Source organism: Chiloscyllium plagiosum, unplaced genomic scaffold, assembly GCF_037043375.1.
Source record: "Chiloscyllium plagiosum isolate Xiang-an unplaced genomic scaffold, Cpla_swu_hap1 HiC_scaffold_9, whole genome shotgun sequence".
NCBI lineage: Eukaryota > Metazoa > Chordata > Chondrichthyes > Orectolobiformes > Hemiscylliidae > Chiloscyllium > Chiloscyllium plagiosum.
Window position 1 is genome coordinate 61,108,935 of NW_028270147.1, and position 22,161 is coordinate 61,131,095.

General features: G+C 40.5%; 1 protein-coding gene across 3 annotated transcripts in view; it reads right to left on the reverse strand.

The window, feature by feature from the left end:
* The window catches only part of pde4ba (phosphodiesterase 4B, cAMP-specific a), a 629,074-nt gene that overhangs the window by 48,409 nt on the left and 558,504 nt on the right, over window positions 1-22,161 (reverse strand). The gene's annotated exons all lie outside the window — the stretch shown is intronic.

Genomic DNA, 22,161 nt, shown 5'->3' on the forward strand with positions numbered 1-22,161 from the left:
GTGGATTAGCCATACGAAATGCAGGGTTACAGGAATAGGGTAAGGGTCGGTGGGTCTGTATGAGCTGCTCTGCAGAGGATCATGTGTACTTGATGGGCAGAATGGCCTGCTTCTACACTGTAGGGATTCTATGATTCTGGATGGAACACTGGGGCAGTTTGGAAAGACAGCAGTTCAACACAGTTATCTCATAGAGATGCAAGTATCTTATGTATCTCTAGTTTGTAATAATTAATATTCCAAAGAGTTAATGTAACATGTACATAGTTACAGTTATGTAGCAACCCACATTTTGTTATAAAGACAAAAGCCTTCATAAAGGAAGAAGGATTAATGGCAGCACACAACCCACAATAGCTGGTACCCAAGTATCACATCATAACATGTATGGCAGTACAAATATAGTGACATTTCCAGGCCAATATTTAAAGACATGGTGAATGACTGAATTATGAGGTCAGCACAAAATTTAAATAAAGAGGGAAAATGCACAGATATATAATCGGACACCTAGTCATGTTTAGCTGCTTATTGAAAGATATGAAAAGAAATCTAGCTTTACATGAGTGTGAAAATATGGACCATAAATCAAGCAGTGAGAAAACCTGGCCATGGGGGCGAGGTGGCAACATCAGACTATTTACAAAGAAAGACTCTCATATATAAGCATATTTCATTTGACAGAACAAACCAAAGTCTTTGACTGCCCATGAAGGGCATTGGAAGTCTAGTCACCATTGTAAAGTAGGAAATGCAGCAGCCCGATGTGCACATATAGTTCCACAAACAGTAAGATGGTAACTTTTTATTAAGTACTTGTTTGAAGAATAAGTATTGGCAGGATACCAAGAGATAACTTTCTGCTCCTCTTTAAAATAATACCATGATGTTTTACAACCATCTGAGGGGGCAGACAAGCCTTGGTTTCATGTCTCATTTGATTGTTGGTACTGTCTGATAATGCAGCACACCTTCAATACCACATGAGGTTAGCAGCTTTGGTAATTGAGTTCATTATACACAGTGCTTTACGCTTATAGTACACAAATGGATGCAAACACACATGCAGCATTTCATTATTACACAGCAAATACTGACTGAGTGAAGCAACAGGGGTGAAAAGTAGCAAATAAAGTTATGTGGCTGACTATCTTCAGATTAGCCTTTTTCACAGCTGCAAGAAAGCCATCAAAGTCTAGTGGCTATCAAATACAAGAGTAAGGGACAAAGTACAGGTGGAAAAGATATTTTAATGGAAGGTGACTAGCTTGTGATAATACACAATTGGAATCAACATTAAGTAGAGCAGAATGGAGGTCTTGCAAAATGATCAAGAGCCCTGGTAATAAAAGTAGAAGTCTAGTTATGTGGTCAAGAATCAGGAGTTGAATTAAAACCTAAGATCTTCTGAATCGGGGACAAGATTACAACCAGAGTAAAGGCCGACATGTTGAAACATTTATCAACGGAGCTCTATTTTGTTTGGTTTTTGGTATGTGCTAGGCAGAATGGAGAGGTTCTAAATAAAGCTTGGACTATTCCCCTGTGTGGAAGAAAAATAAACACAAATGCAGTGCCTTGGTATTATTCAACACCTCCTCACAGTTTGTTACAGGAGGAGGTGTAAACATATATAGGTCTTATCAGCAGTGAGACTTTAAGTTGCTAGGCTTTTGCAAGCATATGAAAAAAGACATCAAAATATCTGTGGTGCTCTAATGAAGAATGAAAATTGCATGCTTTTCAATAATTAAATGGATACATAGAGGAGAATCTTTGGTTGGTAGCATGAGTTTTGCTTGTTGGTTACAAAGCCAGAGAGAGACCTATGCTACATCTTCCAATGTAGGCCTGCCTGAAATTCTATCAATCAAGAAATTTATGGATACTGGTGGGCTTCAGTCCAGAACTAGGTCTGGGGGTCAGAATTCCCTATCAACAAAAACAACCAGCTTCTACACCCTGTTGCACCTTGTGGGAGCCTCTGGATGATGCAGAGAACACCCTCAGGGTTTTTGGACCCAGGATAAAAATAATTTGCATTTGAGGGTATGTTTTCAAGGATAGAGGTCATGTGGAGAGTAGATGGGGAGGGGTATCTCAGTAGCAAATGTAAGGATATGTCACTCAATGGCCACCCCCTGCTCCTATATCTTGTCCCTTGCCCCTATATCAGGTGCTTGAGAATATGTTTGCTACTCCAAACAATCTGTCAAAAAAACAGTCAGGACTTTTTTGCCTTGAGGATGGACATCTATTTTCAGGCCTATTTGCAGGTGGGTTAATCCCACCAGCTATGGGCTGATGCTCTTAAGTGGTCATTATATGGCATTTGAAAGACCTCAATTAGCCATGGGAGGGAATGTTGGTCAAGTAATTTCCCATACAGAACTTAATGCTGGTGGAGGCAGGAGGCAGGGACTGAGTAAACAACCACCCTAATTAAATGTCCTTCCCACCTCTTCTCCTCCTCTTGGTCCAGAAAAAAATCCGCCTATACAAGCTTAGTGGTATGATTCTAGAGAACTTTCTCTTTTCCTGTCCGGTCTTCCTTTTTGATGTTGCTTGTCCTGTTAAACTTATAATGTGTGTTTCTTTGTATTATATTTAATTTCCAAATACACAACCATACAAATCTAATTAAAACACCTAAAATTCAATTAAAAGCACAAGTGTGTCATAAGCCTGCTCAAAGTACAAGTTTGAAGCATATTCCACAGCAAGTCTTTCAAACGAACTAGGGCCACCATAAGGATCTTAGAAATTGAAAGCCTATTTTTTTGATAAATAACTCTAAGGACCAGGTGTTCTGAAAGTGTATTCCTGCTTTCTAGTTAAAGGCAACACACAAATACAAGTTTCTTGTTTGGCAACCCTCTTGAGCTTCTGATGTGCACAAATGTCAAATATGACCTGGAGCTCACAAGTGATTAGGTCAATTATCAAAGCCCAACATTTTCATTCTAACAGTAAAAGAAAAGCTTTAAAGCATATTTTGAGTCAAAGGCTCAAATTCTCTACATTTTGAAAGATTAAAGGAAAATAAAATCATTCAAACTTGTTTTAGAACAGAAAGAAAGGAATTTCAGATAAATGTGTTAGAAAGAAAGAAATTAAGCAAAGAGATAAAAAAATGAAGTATTGGGGAAAAAGTAGAGAATGAGAATAAAATAGAACTGACAATTTAAATACAGGTCTTTGGTACTATTTGGGGAAGGACAAGTTATTTTTGCCTTGGCTGTGGTGTGATGGTGTGGGCGTGGGAAAGTATAGGAAATTTCTAATCTACTGAGAATATCTGGGATTCCATATCAAGCCTTAAAGGCCCCAAATGTTAGTTTGGAGGCAAGATCACCTTGTACAGTCAAATCCAGAAAATGAAGAGCTGGATACAGAATATTATGTGTAGAGAGATGACATTTTCAAACAAAATATCCATTTTCCAATAACATACATACCTGTTATGTGAATATGGTGATTAAATGAATTGCAAAAACATGGATTTGTTCTATCAAATTTAGTTATTGTCTTAAAACTGGTAAGAGATCTCACTAGAAGCATTTGTGGCCTAGGTGTGACAAGTGACCTTAGAACTAATTCAATTGATGATTCAAAGCCTTTTTCACCTCATCAGCTGCTTGGGCTCATAAACACCTGTCAATCATGTGATTAGCAGTCTTGTTTAACTATGAAAACAGCAGCATCACATGGGCGCTGATTCTCACGCTCTGTCTATTCTTATAATTTATCAGTGTTTTAGCAACACACAAATCATTAGGCAACAAACCGTGGCAGAAACCTTGACCTATAGGAGAAGGGTGGACATCTGATCAAAAATATGAGAACTCAGAAGCAAGTGGCATACTTTCAGGCTTTAGGGCATGGAGGACCAGCTTTTTAAACAAGGAAATGCTCCAATAGTTTCTTTAGTTTCAATCTTACCCTAATTAAGGAAAGGCAGCATAGATTTGTTAAGGGAACACCATGCTTAACTAACTTATGAGTGTTTTGGTGAGATAAGAGAGGGCAGATGAATGCAATATGGTTGTTGTGGGGTACATGGATTTCAAATTGCATTCGATAAAATTCTGCACAACAGACCTGAGAATAAAGTTATAGCTCATGGAATAAAAGAGAAAACAACATTTATAAGAAAAAAATTGGTTAAGTGTTGGGAATACAACAGCAGTTAATGGCGGGTCAGACTGCAGGGAGGTTTAGTTATTTTTAAAATCAACCTGTTGAGACAGGATTTGACTTCTGGGAAAGGTGGGACTTGAACATGGACTTTCTGGCCCAGAGACAGAGATACTACCACTGTGCAATAAAACTCTCAAAAAACATTGCTGATTTTTTTTAAACAGGTGTTCTTCCCTCGGGGAATGGCTTCATGGTCGTCATTAGATATTTACTTAATTTTATTGGAATTGTTGAAGTTGCCAAGTTAAATGGAGACTTTTGGAGGGTTCCAGACATTGATGAATTGTCCATTGGAATCTTAAATTTCCTGGGAAATTTCTTTGGAGTCTGCTATAATGCTCAAATGCCATGAATTAATGCAAAATAATTGGAAGAGGCTCTGAGCAATTTAACAAATGAAACATAAAAAAGATATTTATATAGCATCTTTCATGATCTCAGGGCATCCAAGAGTGCCAACAGTGAGGCAGTTTGAAATGCCAACAAGATCGTAATATAGGAAAATGCAGTTGCCAATTTACTCAACAGCAAAGTTCCCAAAATGGGAATATGATGATGATCAGATGGTGTGCGTTTGTGTTACTGTTTGAGGGAGAAATGTTGGTCAGGGTACCAGCCTTCTTCAAGATCATGGTGAGAGATTTGACAAGGTTGTCAAAATATATGAAATACATGATGTTTTGTATACGTTATCATTCATCTGAAGTGAGCTGTTTGGCAGCAGTTGGTAGAAGTAGCCTGTGCACAGGTTTTGTGAGGGAATATATATGTTTAAAATTAAATATGTGCGCTTTGGGCTTGCTGGAAGTACAGGAAATCATCTGGATCAGAAGTCCACCTGCATGATGCACCTGAGAAAACATGACAAGGCGGCTCTGGTCAGACTGCATTTGGAACACTGAGTGCAGTTCTAGCCTCCATATCTAAACATAAATGTGCTGGCCTTGGAGGGGGTACAGAGGAGGTTTACAAAAATGATCACAAGAATAAAGGGCTTGTCATATGAGCAGCAGCTGAGGAGTCTGGTTGTGTACTCGGACTTGAATCAGCAAAAAGGTGAGAGAGAGAATATTTAAATCCTAATGGTTGAAAATCCATTTTCTTTATTTACTACCCTGCTAAGCAACTAAAAATAAAATCACTGTGCATTCCTTTGTCTGGTTTCATTGCAGGCAGTGTTTCATTTCCAACACGCGTAACTTATCACGGGTAAACTAAAACAAAAGATGCATTTTTCGTGATGCCTGACTTCTTTAACAGTTTCATTGCTTTTAGATAAAATGGTAATTTTTCAGACAATCTTTGTTATTATGTATTGAAAAGTTCAAGAAACCAATCTGTGGTCAGGTGTTTGTGGCAGCCATTTAAGGTATATGTTTGTCCCTTTTAAACCATTTTTTTCATGATGTCTCACTTATTATAATCATAAAATTGCTAATCATGATAAGTTGAAAGCAAGGCTACAGGGATGGCACAGGTGGGAAAGTTTCAGATTCCTGGATAATTGGGGCTCTTTCTGGGGAAGGTGGGACCTCTACAAAAATGATAGTCTTTACCTGAACCAGAGGGGTACTAATATCCGGGGTGAAAAAATTGGTAATGCTCTTCAGGAGGATTTAAACTAATTCAGCAGGGGGATGGGAACCTAAATTGTAATTCCAGTATACAGGAGGTTGAGAGTAGTGAAGTCAGAAATAAGATTTCAAGGTTGCAAGAGGGCACCGGCAAGCAAGAAGTTGGTTTGAAGTGTGTCTACTTCAATGCCACAAGCATCTGGAATAAGGTGGGTGAACTTGCAGCATGGGTTTGTACCTGGGATTTCAATATTGTAGCCATTTTGGAGACATGGGTACAGCAAGAACAGGAATGGTTGTTGCAGGTTCCGGGTCTTAGATGTTTCAGTAAGAACAGAGAAGATGATAAAAGAGGGGGTGGTTGTGACATTGTTAATCAAGGACAGTATTACAGTAGCAGAAAGGATGTTTGAGGACTCGTCTACTGAGGTAGTATGGGCTGAGGTTAGGAACAGGAAAGGAGAGGTCACCTTGTTGAAAGTTTTCTATAGGACTCCAAATAGTTCCAGAGATGTAGAGGGAAGTATAGCAAAGATAATTCTCAATAGGAGCGAGAGTGACAGGGTAGTTATGGGGGATTTTAACTTTCCAAATATTGACTGGGAATACTATAGTTCGAGTACATTAGATGGGTCAGTTTTAGTCCAGTGTGTGCAGGAGGGTTTCCTGACACAGTATGTCGACAGGCCAACAAGGAGTGAGGCCACATTGGATTTGGTACTGGGTAATGAACCTGGCCAGGTATGAGATTTGAGGGTAGAGTTGAAAAATGTGTTGCTGGAAAAACACAGCAGGCCAGACAGCATCTGAGGAGGAGAATCAACGTTTCGGGCATAAGCCCTTCTTCAGGAATGAGGCTGATGTGCCAAGTGGGCTAAGATAAAAGTTAGGGGGGAGGGAATTTGGGGGAGGGGCGCTGGGAATACGATAGGTGGAAGGAGGTGAGGGTGAGGGTGATAGACTGGAGAGGGGGTGGGAGCGGAGAAGTCGGGAAGAAGATTGCAGGTCAAGGGGGTGGTGCTGAATCCGGGGGTTGGGACTGAGATAAGGTGGGGGGAGCGGAAATGAGGAAACTGGGGAAATCTACATTCATCCCGTGTGGTTGGAGGGTTCCTAGGTGGAAGACGAGGCGCTCTTCCTCCAGGCGTCATGTGGTCAGGGTCTGGCGATGGAGGAGGCAAAGGACCTGCATGTCCTTGGCGGAGTGGGAGGGGGAGTTAAAGTGTTCAGCCATGGGGCGGTTGGGTTGGTTGGTGCAGGTGTTCCAGAGGTGTTCCCTGAAATGTTCCGCAGGTAGGTGGCCTGTCTTCCCAAAGTAGAGGAGACCACATTGGGTGCAGCGGATACAGTAAATGGTGTGTGTGGAGGTGCAGGTGAATTTGCGAATGATATGGAAGGATCCATTGGGGCCTTGGAGGGAGGTGAGGGGGGGGTGTGGGCGCAAGTTTTGCACTTCTTGCGGTTGCAGGGGAAGATGCCGGGAGTGGAGGTTGGGTTGGTGGGGGGTGTGACCTGACAAGGGAGTGGTCTCTCCGGAACACTGATAGGGGTGGGGAGGGAAATATATCCTTGGTAGTGGGGTCTGTTTGGAGATGGCGGAAATGATGGAAGATGATACGATGTATCCGGAGGTTGGTAGGGTGGAAGGTGAGGACCAGTGGGGTTCTGTCCTGGTGGCGATTGGAGGGGCGGGGTTCAAGGGCGGAGGAGCGGGAAGTGGAGGAGATACGGTGGAGAGCATCATCAACCACGTCGGAGGGGAAAGTGCGGTCTTTGAAGAAGGAGGCCATTTGGGTTATTCGGTAGTGGAATTGGTCCTCCTGGGAGCAGATGCGGCAGAGGTGAAGGAATTGGGAATATGGGATGGCGTTTTTACAGGGGACAGGGTGGGAGGAGGTGTAATCTAGGTAGCTGTGGGAGTGGGTCGGTTTGTAGTAAACCGCCCACTTGGCACACCAGCCTCATTCCTGAAGAAGGGCTTATGCCCGAAACATCAATTCTCCTGCTCCTCTGATGCTGCCTGGCCTGCTGTGTTTTTCCAGCATCACATTTTTCAACTCTGGTCTCCAGCATCTGCAGTCCTCACTTTCTCCTTAGATTTGAGGGTAGATGAGCACTTTGGTGACACTGATCACAATTCGGTTATGTTTACTTTAGTGATGTAAAGGGATAGGTTATAATGCAGGGCAAGAGTTATAGCTGGGGAAAGGTAATTATGACATAATTAGGCAAGATTTAGGATTCATAGGATGGGTAAGGAAATTGCAGGGGATGGGCACAATTGAAATGTGGAGCTTATTCAAGGAGCAGCTGTTGTGGGTCCTTGATAAGTATGTACCCGTCAGGTAGGGAGGAAATTGTCAAGCCTGGGAGCCGTGGTTCACTAAAGAAGTTGAAGCTCTTGTCAAGAGGAAAAAGGTGGCTTATGTTAGGATGAAACGGGAAGGCTCAATTAGGGTGCTTGAGTGTTACAAGTTAGCCAGAAAAACTTAAAGAGAGAGCTAAGAAAATCCAGGAGGGGACTTAAGAAGTCATTGCTGGATGGGATCAAGGAAAACCCTAAGGCCTTCTGTGGGTATATCAGGACTAAAAGAATGACTAGAGTAAGATTAGGGCCAAAGATAGTTGTGCATGGAGTCAGAGGAGATGGGGGAAGAGCAAAATGAATATTGTCAGTATTCACACTGGAAAAAGACAATATTGTCAAGGATAAGACGGAGATAGAGGCTACTAGACTACACGGGATTGAGGTTCACAAGGAGGAGATGTTAACAATTCTGGAAACTGCGAAAATAGGTAGGTTCCTGGGCTGGATGGAATTTATTCCTGGTTCTCTGGGAAGCCAGGGAGGAGATTGCCGAGCCTTTGGCTTTGATCTGTACATTGCCATTGTCTACAGGAATAATGTTGTAAGACTGGAGGATAGCAAATGTTGTTCCCTTTTCAGTAAGGGGAGTAGAGACAACCCTGCTAATTATAGACCAGTGAGCCTTACTTTGGTTGTGTGCAAAGTGTTGGAATGGGTTATAAGAGATAGGATTTATCATTTTCAAGAAAGGAGTAAGTTGATAGGGATAGTCAACACTGTTTTGAGAAAGGTAGGTCATGCCTCACAAACCTTATTAAGCTCCTTGAGAAGGTGACCAAACAGGTTAATGAGTATAAAACGATTGATGTGGTGTATATGGACTTCAGTAAGGCACTTGATGAGGTTTCCCACGATAGATTATTGCACAAAATATGGAGGCATGGGACTGAGGGTGACTTAGCGGTTTGGATTAGAAATTGGCTAGCTGAAAGAAGACAGAGAGCGGTTGTTGATGGGAAATTTCATCCTGGAGTTCAGTTGCTAGTGGTGTACCACAAGGATCTGTTTTGGTTCCACTGCTGTTTATCATTTTTATAAATGACCTGGATGACAGTGTGGAAGGATGGGTTAGTAACTTTGTAGATGACTCCAAGGTTGGTAGAGTTGTGGATAGTGAAGAAAGAGGTAGTGAAATGTTGATGTCTTTGAACAGATGATCTCAGTAAATGAAATTTGAGTCAAGGAAAGATTCAAGGATTCTGGATTTTCCAGTCAGATGAAAAGGATCAATATTGTAAGAGTAATACAATTGTTAAGGGATAGAAAAAGTAACTTAAAATATTAGTTTACATTAAACTAATTTAAATGCAGGATTAGAACAATTTAAAGATCAAACTGGAGATCGTTAGTTTTAGGTGAGATATCATAGAATTCTTCTTCACATAAAGGAGGATCATGTGGAACAAGATTTTAGATAGAGTAGGGAAGGTACTAATCCTGCAATTTTTTTTTAAAATGGATGCTACAATTAACAGCATATTAGGATTGCTTTAGATGGATAAATAGAGATAGGTTGAAAGACTTTCCCAGTATTATCTTGTGAAATGTAAGCCAGCTAATTGAGCATTTTGCCATCATTTCAAGATGTGTTTTATTTTCATACTTCAGAAGTCCGTATACCAAAAATCTCACACCTAACGCTACATTTGGCATGAAAAAGCACATTATCTTCATCAAACAACTTACCAACTGAACTTACCAGAGCCCAACTGTTCTGCATTGACACCTGCCCATTTTTATGTGCATTGAATTTATGATTTAATTTTGTTAATTTAATGATACTTGCATTAAAATGAAAGGGAGGCTGGTAATACTGGAAAACCAAGGCACTACACAAGCATCATTTGTAATTCATTGAGTGTATGAAAATAAGGCCTTTGAATATATCAATAAAATTAAACATCCAGGCAGAACAAGCTAGTGCACAACATTACACTAAAACAAAGAACAGTGGACATTGAGAATCTGGTCATTGGAATCAAAATATTAACACTGATTTATCTTCACAGATGATGGCAGATCTGTTGGGTTTCTCCATCTTTATGAGTTTTGTTAGTGCATAAAGCTATTTAACTGTCTGATGTTTTAACAGACAGTCATTTAAATGCGTGACCTGCATTCATACACGTACCACCTCCTCCTGCCTCACTAGGTTCTCACAAATGCTGTGTCGAAAGCATTTCTGGTAAGTAGCATTCCTATTTCAAACTCAAAAATAATTTTGTTCTACGGAAGGTGACTTAAGTAAAATGTAATTGTAAGCATAGCTTCAAGAACATTTCTTCTCCATGAATATAACCTGTGTGTATGCAGTAAACAGGACACTGAGGTAGCAAACAGTAACTGAAAATTCAACAAGGATGCAGAATGCAGCTAAGACCAGTCATAAAATGAACCAAAAACAAAATAGTGAACATTGAAAATCTGAAATATAAACTGAAAAAGCTGTAAATATATAGCAGCTACGGAGATGGAAACAGAGTTTCCCGGTGCCCCAATTTTCCCCAATAAAAGGCATTGTGCCACAGATGCTCCCTACTTCAGGTCCCATGGATGAAATATGATATTTGCATGCATTATTGTGAATGATGCAGACATCCACCAGAAACATTAACAATTAAAAGCTTTAAAAAAGCTTTCTTCACATAGGGAAGCTGATGATATTGAGTGAGAAGCTGTGTATGTGTCAATAATATAGTTCAGTGAGAGAATATACTTTGAATGGCACAACTGTAAGACAAATGCACAGCACATACAAAACTGATGTGATTTGAATGTGCGTGACAGCAAAGTTTACAACAGTCTTCCAACAAATTATCTAAATGCAAGGACATAACAGAGTCAGAACTGTGATGCTTTGGATGTACACATTATTGATAAAGGGCATGCATAAGGTGAGAGGGTCTGACTACAAAGTTAGCAAGGAACAGAGTCGGTTTACATGGTGGTGCTATACCTTATCAAATGAGGTGTGCCAGTATATTTAGCTTTCTGACTAAGCTAGTTTCAACAGATGAATGAGGTAAAATCAATGTGAAATATTGATAGTAAATTTTAATTTTGAAAAACATCTGATTCCCCTTTGTGCTCCATTTGGAATGTTAATTAGCCATGGAGTTGGGAATAGAAGTTGGCATGATGCAGAACCTCCCTTTTTGACCAGGGAATTCTTTCATCAGCCACCCATAGATGCACTCATTATCAGTTTACACCAGTGGCTTTCCAGTGAATAAGGCAACTTGGGGATTTTTTTTCCCCATTTTCTCTATACTCCACCACATTTCTCACCAGTGTACACACAACAATGAAAGGGTAAAATGCCATTTTAATAGTTAACTGAGCCCAAAAGCAGAAATTCTATACAGATTTCTTCACCTTCATGCAACATTATCACAGCTTATACTAATGATATCCTGGGCAAAATTTTCAGTGAAGTTCTTTAGCTGGAAATGAAACTGTGACACTCAATTAGGCCGTGGTCAAGGCGATGCAAGCTGCACATAATCTTTGTGGTGTTTCTTCATCACGATGATTACAGTGAGTAACCCTGTATGAAATATACTACTGACTACCTTAATGCTGAGCAGGGGATCGGAGTGCATGAAAACGGAAACTAAAACGAGCTATGGATAGTCCACGCCTTTCAAAGGTTGTTTGTCCTCCTTAAAGGCACAATGCATTCAGACTGCAGAAGCTGGAGGGACTATTCTGAATGAAAGCAAGTAAACTACTCATGGGACAGGAGGATGAAAAGAGGCCACCATGTTCTCTGATGTGGTGCTGGAGGCTTTAGTCCAAATGATAGAAAGGAGAGAGATGATGTTTCTGTCAAGAACAGGGAGACCCTCAAGAAATATCCTGCAAAGAGAATGGGACTTTGTGGTCAGTGAATGCCCTAAAGACCTGGCTGAAGTGATATCACACAAGTGCTCAAGGCCTGTGAACCTATGTTCCAATAGCAGCTCCTATCCAATACACCACCAACCTCACTACTCAGAGTCATAGAGATATACAGCATGGAAACAGACCCTTCGGACCAACCCGTCCATGCCGACCAGATATCCCAACCAAATCTAGTCCCAACTGCCAGCACCCGCCCCATATCCCTCCAAACCCTTCCTATTCATATACCCATCCAAATGCCTCTTAAATGTTGAAATTGTACCAGCCTCTGCCACATCCTCTGGCAACTCATTCCATACACATACTACCTTCTGCGTGAAAACGTTGCCCCTTATGTCTCTTATATCTTTCCCCTCTCACCCTAAACCTATGCCCTCTAGTTCTGGACTCCCTGAATCCAGGGAAAAGACTATTTACCCAATCCATGCCCCTCATAATTTTGTAAACCTCTATAAGATCACCCCTTAGCCTCAGACGCTCCAGGGAAAACAGCCCCAGCCTGTTCAGCCTCTCCCTATAGCTAAAATCCTCCAACTCTGGCAACATACTTGTTAATCTTTTCTGAACCCTTTCAAGTTTCACAACATCTTTCCGATAGGAAGGAGACCAGAATTGCACGCAATATTCCAACAGTGGCCTAACCAATTTCCTGTACAGCCGCACCATGACCTCCTAACTCCTGAACTCAGTACTCTGACCAGTAAAAGAAAGTGTACCAAACGCCTTCTTCACTATCCTATCTACCTGCGACTACACTTTCAAGGAGCTAAGAACCTGCACTCCAAGGTCTCTGTTCAGCAACACTCCCTAGGACCTTACCATTAAGTGTATAAGTCCTGCTAAGATTTACTTTCCCAAAATGCAGCATCTCGCATTTATCTGAATTAAACTCCATCTGCTACTTCACAGACCACATGCCCAGCTGGTCAAGATCCTGTTGTAATCTGAGGTAACCCTCTTCGCTGTCCACTAAACCTCCAATTTTGGTGTCATCTGCAAACTTACGAACTGTACCTCTTATGCTCGCATCCAAATCATTTATGTAAATGACAAAAAGTAGAGGACCCAGCACCGATCCTTGTGGCACTCCACTAGTCACAGGCCTCCAGTCTGAAAAACAACCCTCCACCATCACCCTCTGTCTTCCATCTTTGAGCCAGTTCTGTATCCAAATGGCTAGTTCTCCCTGTATTCCATGAGATCTTACCTTGCTAATCAGTCTCCCATGGGGAACCGTGTCAAACGCCTTACTGAAGTCCATATAGATCACATCTACCACTCTGCCCTCATCAATCCTCTTTGTTACTTTCTCAAAAAACTCAATCAAGTTTGTGAGACATGATTTCCCATGCACAAAGCCATGTTGACTATCCCTAATCAGTCCTTGCCTTTCCAAACACATATACATCCTGTCCCTCAGGATTCCCTCCAACAACTTGCCCACCACAGAGGTCAGGTTCACCGGGCTATAGTTCCCTGGCTTGTCTTTACCACCCTTCTTAAACAGTGGCACCACGTTAGCCAACCACCAGTCTTCCAGCACCTCAGCTGTGACTATCGATGATACAAATATCTCAGCAAGAAGCCCAGCAATCACTTCTCTAGCTTCCCATAGATTTCTAGGGTACACCTGATCAAGTCCTGGGGATTTATCCATCTTTACCCGTTTCAAGATATCCAGCACTTCCTCCTCTGTAATCTGGACATTTTGCAAGATGTCATCATCTATTTCCCTACAGTCTATATCTTTCATATCCATTTCCACAGTAAATACTGATGCAAAATACTCGTTTAGTATCTCCCCCATTTTATGCAGCTCCACACAAAGGCCACTTTGTCGAACTTTGGGTGGTCCTATTCTCTTCCCAGTTACTCTTTTGTCCTTAATGTATTTGTAAAAACCCTTTGGATTCTCCTTAATTCTATTTGCCAAAGCTATCGCGTGTCCCCTTTTTGCCCTCCTTATTTCCCTCTCTAGTATACTCCTACTTCCTTTATACTCCTCTAATGATTCATTTGATCTATCCTGCCTATACCTTAAATATGCTTCCTTCTTTTTCTTAACCAAACCCTCAATTTCTTTAGTCATCCAGCATTCCCTATACCTACCAGCCTTTCCTTTCACCCTGAAAGGAATATACTTTTTCTGGATTCTCGTTATCTCATTTCTAAAGGATTCCCATTTTCCAGCCGTCCCTTTACTTGTGAACATCTGCCCCCAGCTTTCAAAACTTCTTGCCTAATACCGTCAAAATTGGCCTTTCTCCAATTTAGAACTTCAACTTTTAGATCTGGTCTATCCTTTTCCATCACTAGTTTAAATCTAATAGAATTATGGTCGCCCACTGATACCTCAGTCACCTTCCCTGCTTTATTTCCCAAGAGTAGGTCAAGTTTTGCACCTTCTCTAGTAGGTACATCCACATACTGAATCAGAAAATTGTCTTGTACGCACTTAACAAATTCCTCTCCATCTCAACCCTTAACACTATGGCAGTCTCAGTCTATGTTTGGAAAGTTAAAATCCCCTACCATAACCACCCTATTATTCTTACAGATAGCTGAGATCTCTTTATAAGTTTGTTTCTCAATTTCCCTCTGACTATTCGGGGTCTATAATACAATCCCAATAAGGTGATCATCCCTTCCTTATTTCTCAGTTCCACCCAAATAACTTCCCTGGATGTATTTCCAGGAATATCCTCCCTCAACACAGCTGTAAATACAACACAACACAACAACACAACACAACTCCCTCACAACACATACCTCATCAAAAATACCACTCCCCCTCCTCTCTTGCTTCACTTTCTATCCTTTCTGTAGCATTTGTATCCTGGAACATTAAGCTGCCAGTCCTGCCCATCCCTGAGCCATGTTTCTGTAATTGCTATGGTATCCCAGTCCCATGTTCCTAACCATGCCCTGAGTTCATCTGCCTTCCCTGTTAGGCCCCTTGCATTGAAATAAATGTAGTTTAATTTATTAGTCCTACCTTGTCCCTGCTTGCCCTGACTGTTTGACTCGCTTGTGTTCTCAACTGTACCAGTCTCAGATTGATCTTTTTCCTCACTACCTCCCTGGGTCCCACCCCTCACTTTATCAGTTTAAATCCTCCCGAGCAGCTGTAGCAAATTTCCCTGCCAGTATATTAGTCCCCTTCCAATTTAGGTGCAATCCATCCTCCTTGTTCAGGTCATTTCTACCCCAAAAGAGATTCCAATTATCCAAAAATATGAATCCTTCTCCCATACACCAGCTTCTCAGCCATGCATTCATCTGCTCTATCCTCCTATTCCTACCCTCACTAGCTCGTAGCACTGGGAGTAATCCAGATATTACTACTCTTGAGGACCTCATTTTTAAATTTCTGCCAACTCTCTGTAATCTCCCTTCAGAATCTCTACCTTTTCCCTTCCTATGTCGTTGGTTCCAATGTGGACAATGACCTCTTGCTGGCCTCTTTTCCCCGTGAGAACATTCTGCACCCTCTCTGAGACATCCTTGATCCTGGCACCATGAAAGCAACTCACCATTCTGCTTTTTCACTGCTGGCCACGGACCTCGGACTACAGAATCCCCTAACACAAATGGAAGCCGACATACACCTCATTGCATTAGATCCTGTCTCAAGACCAGAAACGTGGCAGTTCGTGCTACGTTCCCCTGAGAATCCATCACCTCCTACATTTTCCAAAACAGCATACCTGTTTGTGACTGTATCTGAGACTTTCCCCCCTTCCTATAAACTAGCATCCATCATATACTGATGCTGTTGCAAATTCCTCATTGCTTCTAACTGTCTCTCCAACTGATCCATTCGATCTGATAAGATTCGTAGCCGACAGCATTTATGGCAGATATAATCCGCAGTAACCCTTAAACTCTCTTTAAACTCCCACATCTGACAAATAGCCATTTTTGCTCCTTCACAATCTACAGACCCAGAAAATAACACCATCTTATTCCTCTACAAAACACTGCCCCAGGTTAAATTAATAGTTATGGCTTATATTTTAAGTTTAATCAAGAGACATATCTCCAAAAACATATAATCAAGAAAGAACCCACTCTACTCACCACTGCAGCCTCTCTGTTGGACACACTTAAAACAACGATTAACTTATCTGATTCTGTGCTGTGAATTTCACCCAAACAGGTTCCTCCAACATTAGTTGTGAATTTCACTGTTTGTTAATTTTCCCAGACGAACTCCGATGTCCAGCGATACATGAATTCAAACAGCAAAAACAGTAACTGTGCAGGTTCTCTCTCTCTCTCTCCCCCCCCCGCACTGTCCTCACCATGTGCTTCCTTTGTCTGTTCTTCTCCATTTTAAACTGCTGTTGTTTTGACTTTCTTTTTCCAAAGTTCCAAAACAATGCAACAGCATAGGAGACAGTAATTGCTGCTCCTGGAATTCGAGGAAATCACCTCTAGCACCTAAAATACCTCAAAAAACAAGGAGCAGCTGTTACAGCTAGAAATTTTTCCCGTCCTCCATCTCGGATTACCCAGCTCAAGCTCAATACACTACAACCCCATTACTCAGGAGAAAGTGAGGACTGCAGATGCTGGACATCAGAGCTTAAAAATGTGTTGCTGGAAAAGCGCAGGAGGTCAGGCGGCATCAAAGGAACAGGAGAATCGACGTTTCGGGCATAAGCCCTTCTTCCTGAAGAAGGGCTTATGCCTGAAACGTCGATTCTCCTGTTCCCTTGATGCTGCCTGACCTGCTGCGCTTTTCCAGCAACACATTTTTAAAACCCCATTACTCAGCAATCTGAACTCATACTTACCTTTAAGATGTTCAATTTCACCCTCACACACTTACCATTGCTGCAAGCCTTACATATACACTTCATAGCTGAATGTATGTGAAAACGATGTCAGGCACATTCCTGATGAATGGCTTATTCTCAAAGCGTTAACTCTCCTGCTCCTCAGATGCTGCCTGACCTGCTATGCTTTTCCAATGCCACCCTTTTCGATATTACCTTAATGCATAGTGATTCATAATGATAGCAATTCATAAACATTTTTTCCTTTGTGCAGGATAAGATTGCATGTGATAAGAGGGAATTGTGAGAACCAGTGGAGGAGAGGCACTACTGCATCTTCTGATAACCATGGAGGTATGGACAATGCTCCACATTTAAGGGCCTGTTGCAATTGAGCTCAGATTGAGAGTTAACCCTGAATCTTATCAAATGTCAGTTCATCCTCAACCAATACCTCTCACAAAATGCAAGCGGCTGATAGTATGTCCACAAACATTCTGCTTTCTATGTAAAATCCCCTCCCTAATCTCAAACAACCCTTTCAACAGTTCAGTGCTGTTGCAAGAGACTCAAATTTCAATGGTACTAATTTCAGTTTTACGCAAAATTCTGTAGGATGGCTATTGTGGAAAATAGAACTTTGGCACACAGCTGCATTAAATAGGTTTTTGTTAAGTTTCGGAACTGTATCTTATCATATCAGGTCCAATAGAATTTAATGTGAAAATTAGATGCCTGCAATGGCAAGTGAGCCACTCCTCAAACAAAAAAAAAAGTGATATACTTCTCTAAGCACTGAAATATTTAACTTCACACCAGAATTGCCACTGGAGTGTCCAAGTTCAACTTACTGGATTCTTGCCCCCAATCATATTGGCATATTTCCAGCTCATGGTATTAAAGAGTGTAATTCTCTTGTATGTAAATGAAGCCACTAAGATACCTTGTCATGATGTCTGTCCTGTTAGTTCCAATATTGACTCTATATACCTTCTGATGATTGACATATACAGTCATAGAGTCACAGAGACATACAGCACGGAAACAGACCCTTTCGTCCACTCGTCCATGCTGACCAGATATCCTAACCTAATCTAGTCCTATTAAACAGTACTTGGCCCATATCCCTCTAAACACTTCCTATTCATATACCCATCTAGATGTCTTTTAAATGCATCACTACCTGCTCTGGTAGATCATTCCATACATGCACCATCCTCGGTGTGAAAACATCACCCCTCTCATCATAAACATAGGCCCTCTCATTCTGGATCCCCCCTCCCCCAATCCCAGGGAAAAGACTTGTCTATTTACCCTATCCATGCCCCTCATTGTTTATAAACCTCTACAAGGTCACCCCTCAGCCTCCGATGCTCCAAGGAAAATAGCCCCAACCTATTTAGCCCCTTCCTATAGCTCAAATCCTTCAACCCTGGCAACATCCTTGTAAATCTTTTCTGAACCCTTTCAAGTTTCACAACATCCTTCCAATAGGAGGAAGACCAGAATTGCACATAATATTGTGTTTTAAGACATCCAGCTCCTTCTCCTCTGTAATATGGACATTTTAAGGTGTAATTGTCGAAATGTCATGTGATGTAATTCACTAAACAGGTATGATTAAGGAAAGGGCAATATAAAGTTGAACTATTGAATACAAAGAATGTTTTATAAACCAAAAAGGAAGTGCATTACCTATATTGTATCAAAACATCTCATTGTTTTCCACTTACACTTGCATCATTATAGGGAAAATGACGCAGTTTTTCTGGGTGTTCTCACTTCCCACCCAAAACAAATTTCACAACAGCAACTTATATTAATAATGCTAGCACTGTGTAGCATTAGTTAGATATTTGGAATGAACTTATAGCTTATCAATCTTACTTTAGTATTGGTTAACCATAGTAGCATTTAGTTGATTATCTGTATTCAATATTCTGAATTGGAGATTAGTAGTTGCATATGCCTACATTCCGGATGTCTGAGCGTCTTTGCAATTCTCTGAAGGAGCCAGGAATGAGACAGGAAATGCGAGTCACTCTTTAAACAGATGCATGGTGTCTACTATCAGTCTGCAATGACGTCTTTTAGCTTCAGTGACACAATCAGGAACTTGGTAATGGTCTGGTCAGAGGAACAGTCAGTGTTTGTGCAATTGCAATCAATGCGCTCACATTTGGACTATATTTTCCACTCCACATTGTTTCACTGACTGGTCTTCCTTTCATAGTTATTAGGAATCCAGGCATCCTGTTTTTGAATACAGAGTCATGACTACCCTTAACCTTTATTTCAACACACAAATATTATTCTGATTTTACCCCCAGACTGTCCCATTCTAACTAAAGTTAAACATTTAATGGTGCACAATCTTTACACATGAAAATTGTTGGGATATAACTTTTGTGTGGGGAAGGCCAAGCAGCATGTATGATTTTTATGTAAGTGATGTAGTTAACCACATTAATATGACATACCAATAGATTTTGAACACTTATGAACAAATAAAATGTAAAATAATTTTTCCTTAGAATGTACAACGTTCAGTCTTCCTTCCCCTTTATGACTCCCACAGGATTGCAACACCTTTTTTGCTGAACAGCAACTGTTCAAGCTAAGAAAAGAAGGATGTTCAACTTAAAAACTCATGGAAACATTTCCCATCAAAACAAAATGCAGTCCAACGCAATACAAAATGTCCACATTGCTGTACCTGTTATACGTACCTTTTCTGTCTTATTGTAGAACTTTAAAGCACCAAACCTTTCCAGTTCACTTCAAACCAGCATATTATATACCAAAATACAGCTGAACTGTTTGAATGGCTGAGTGAATTACTCCTATAAAGCATCAGTTAATTAAATGTATAAATTTAGATGTCAGTACAGGAGATATGGTGTTGTGAAGTTTGTGAAGACCAGTATGAAATCAGGAAGCTTTATTTGTGGTAAGTGTACATAAGTCAAAGAACTTCGGTTCAAAGTTGACCTCAAAACCGAGGCATAGAGATTGTAAAGCAACAAGGAGTGACAGAGATACCGTGACATTTTGACTCAGAACACACACATATTCATGTGGTTGGGCATGGTTTAATATTTAGCAGTCAGGGAAAGCAGGATGTGGCTGCAATTCCGTTAGGTGAGGGGATCTCACCTGTAGCAAGTCTTAGCTTTTGCCATTATCCAATGTGTATGGGATACTTAACTACCAGTGTGAATCAAAACCATACTGGTGCAGCCTTAACCAGAAGTCCTTAAAAAAGTGATAGTTACCCTCTGTCAGGGGTTAAGTATGTCTCCACGAGGCTAGAGAAAGGTGCAGAGGATCCTTTAGACACAATTCATACATGAATAAAGGGTACAGATAAAACTAAGAATGGAATTCTGTTGTGTGAGCTTAGGAAGCTAAGATATGATACACAAAACAAAACCTCAAAAGGAAATTATTTCTGGAAAGAACCTAAGTGACGTACAATATGGAATAGGTCAAATAGATTTGAAGTTTAAATAAATTTTGGAGAAATTAATCAAGTCTGGCAGCATCTGTGGAGAGAAAGAGAGTTAACATTTCGAGTCTGATATGATTTTCTGCAAAGCCATTCTGAAAAGTCATATCAAACTCAAAACATTAACTCTTGTTTCTTTCTTCACAGATGCTGTCAGCCCTGCTGAGTTTCTCCAACATGTCCTGTGTTTGTTTCAGATTTAAAGCATCCACAATAGTTAAACTTAAATCATAGAATCCTTACAGTGTGGAAGCAGGCCATTCGGCCAATTGAGTCCACGTTGACCTTCCAAAGAGCATCACATACACACGCTACCCTAACTTTCCTATGGCAAATCCACTTAGCTTGCATATCTTTGAACTGTGGGAGGAAACCAGTGCACCAGGAGGAAAACACCACGCAGACACAGGGAGAATGTGCAAACTCCACACAGTCACATGAGGGTGGAATTGACTTTGTGTCCTTGGCACTGTGAGACGCTAGTGCAAACCACTGAGCCACCATACTACCTGAATGCATGACTAAAAGTGGTTGGGGAATGTGGGGAGGAGGGAGAAATTTCAGATCATGGGATACTGGCAAAATAACTGGGAAAGAAGGATTTGCTCTATGGGGATGGACTGCTCTTAAATTGCTTAAATCAGTGTTTTGATGAATGAATAACTAAGGTGATAGTTAGGACAATAAACGAAGGAGTAAATATAGTCCAAATAAGAAGGAATTCATAAAATCTGAAGAGGAAAGTTTAGTTTTAGATCAAAATAGCCATTTGGGTGAAATCCATATTGTTAGTTCCTACACATCTTCCATCTGCAGCATCTTTGTTTAGAACATTCAAGTTGTCTAACTTTATATGAATGTTTACTGAATTCAGATATAACTGAATATATCTGAATTTTTTTACTGTTTTTCTCTAACATGGTCTTAATCACTAATGCCCTCTTACCATTATGAAGTATAAATTGACTATAATGACAGGATGGAGAAAGAAAGAAATAATCCAGTTTGGAAGATTGAAAAAAGAAAGCTATTTTAAAAGGTCAGAGCCTAGTGCGGAGGGATTTGTGTGGTCTTTGTACATAAATCACAAAGTTAACATACTGATATAACAAACTATTTGGTCTCACTAAAATAAATGCTGAGAGGATTTTGTTTTCCCCCTGGATGGAGAATCTTGCCTTATAAGGGCTTAGCAATTGAGACAAGGAGAAAATTCTTTGCACACAGCATTGAGAGATTTGAAATTTTCCACCCAGTGACAATGCAATGTTGCATAGGGCAGAAAAATGGAATTCATGAAGCAGCTCAGACATTAATTTACTGAATGATGAAGCAGGTGTGAAAGGGCCCATAAAGGGCTGTTCTTATGTTTTAAACTACATCCCCTAAACCCCTGAACATTTATCCTGATGTGAATAGCTACTGAATTTTTGCTAGTAATCTTTACACTTTGTCACCTATTTAATCTGTACAAGCATTTAATCTGCTTTTCCATAACCTTATGTATTCAGTTGAACTGTAGCTGCATTTTTGACTATTATCTTTGATTTGTTGCTATATAATCAACTGAAGTGCCATAACATTAAATGGCATTTCAAAGTAGCTACAGTTATTCATCTGTCTCTTAGGGTGACAGGCAATTTAAAAACAGAATTGCACGAGGATTATAAAACATGGTTTCTTTATTCTACTAGTAATAAATCTTTATAGATAGTAACAATAAAGTTAACTCACAGAAATTAAGTATTTATAATAGACATTTGTTCAATCTTTCCAATCCATCAGGATACTGCTATGGAGTGTAACTCCGGAACTCTCACCAGCCAG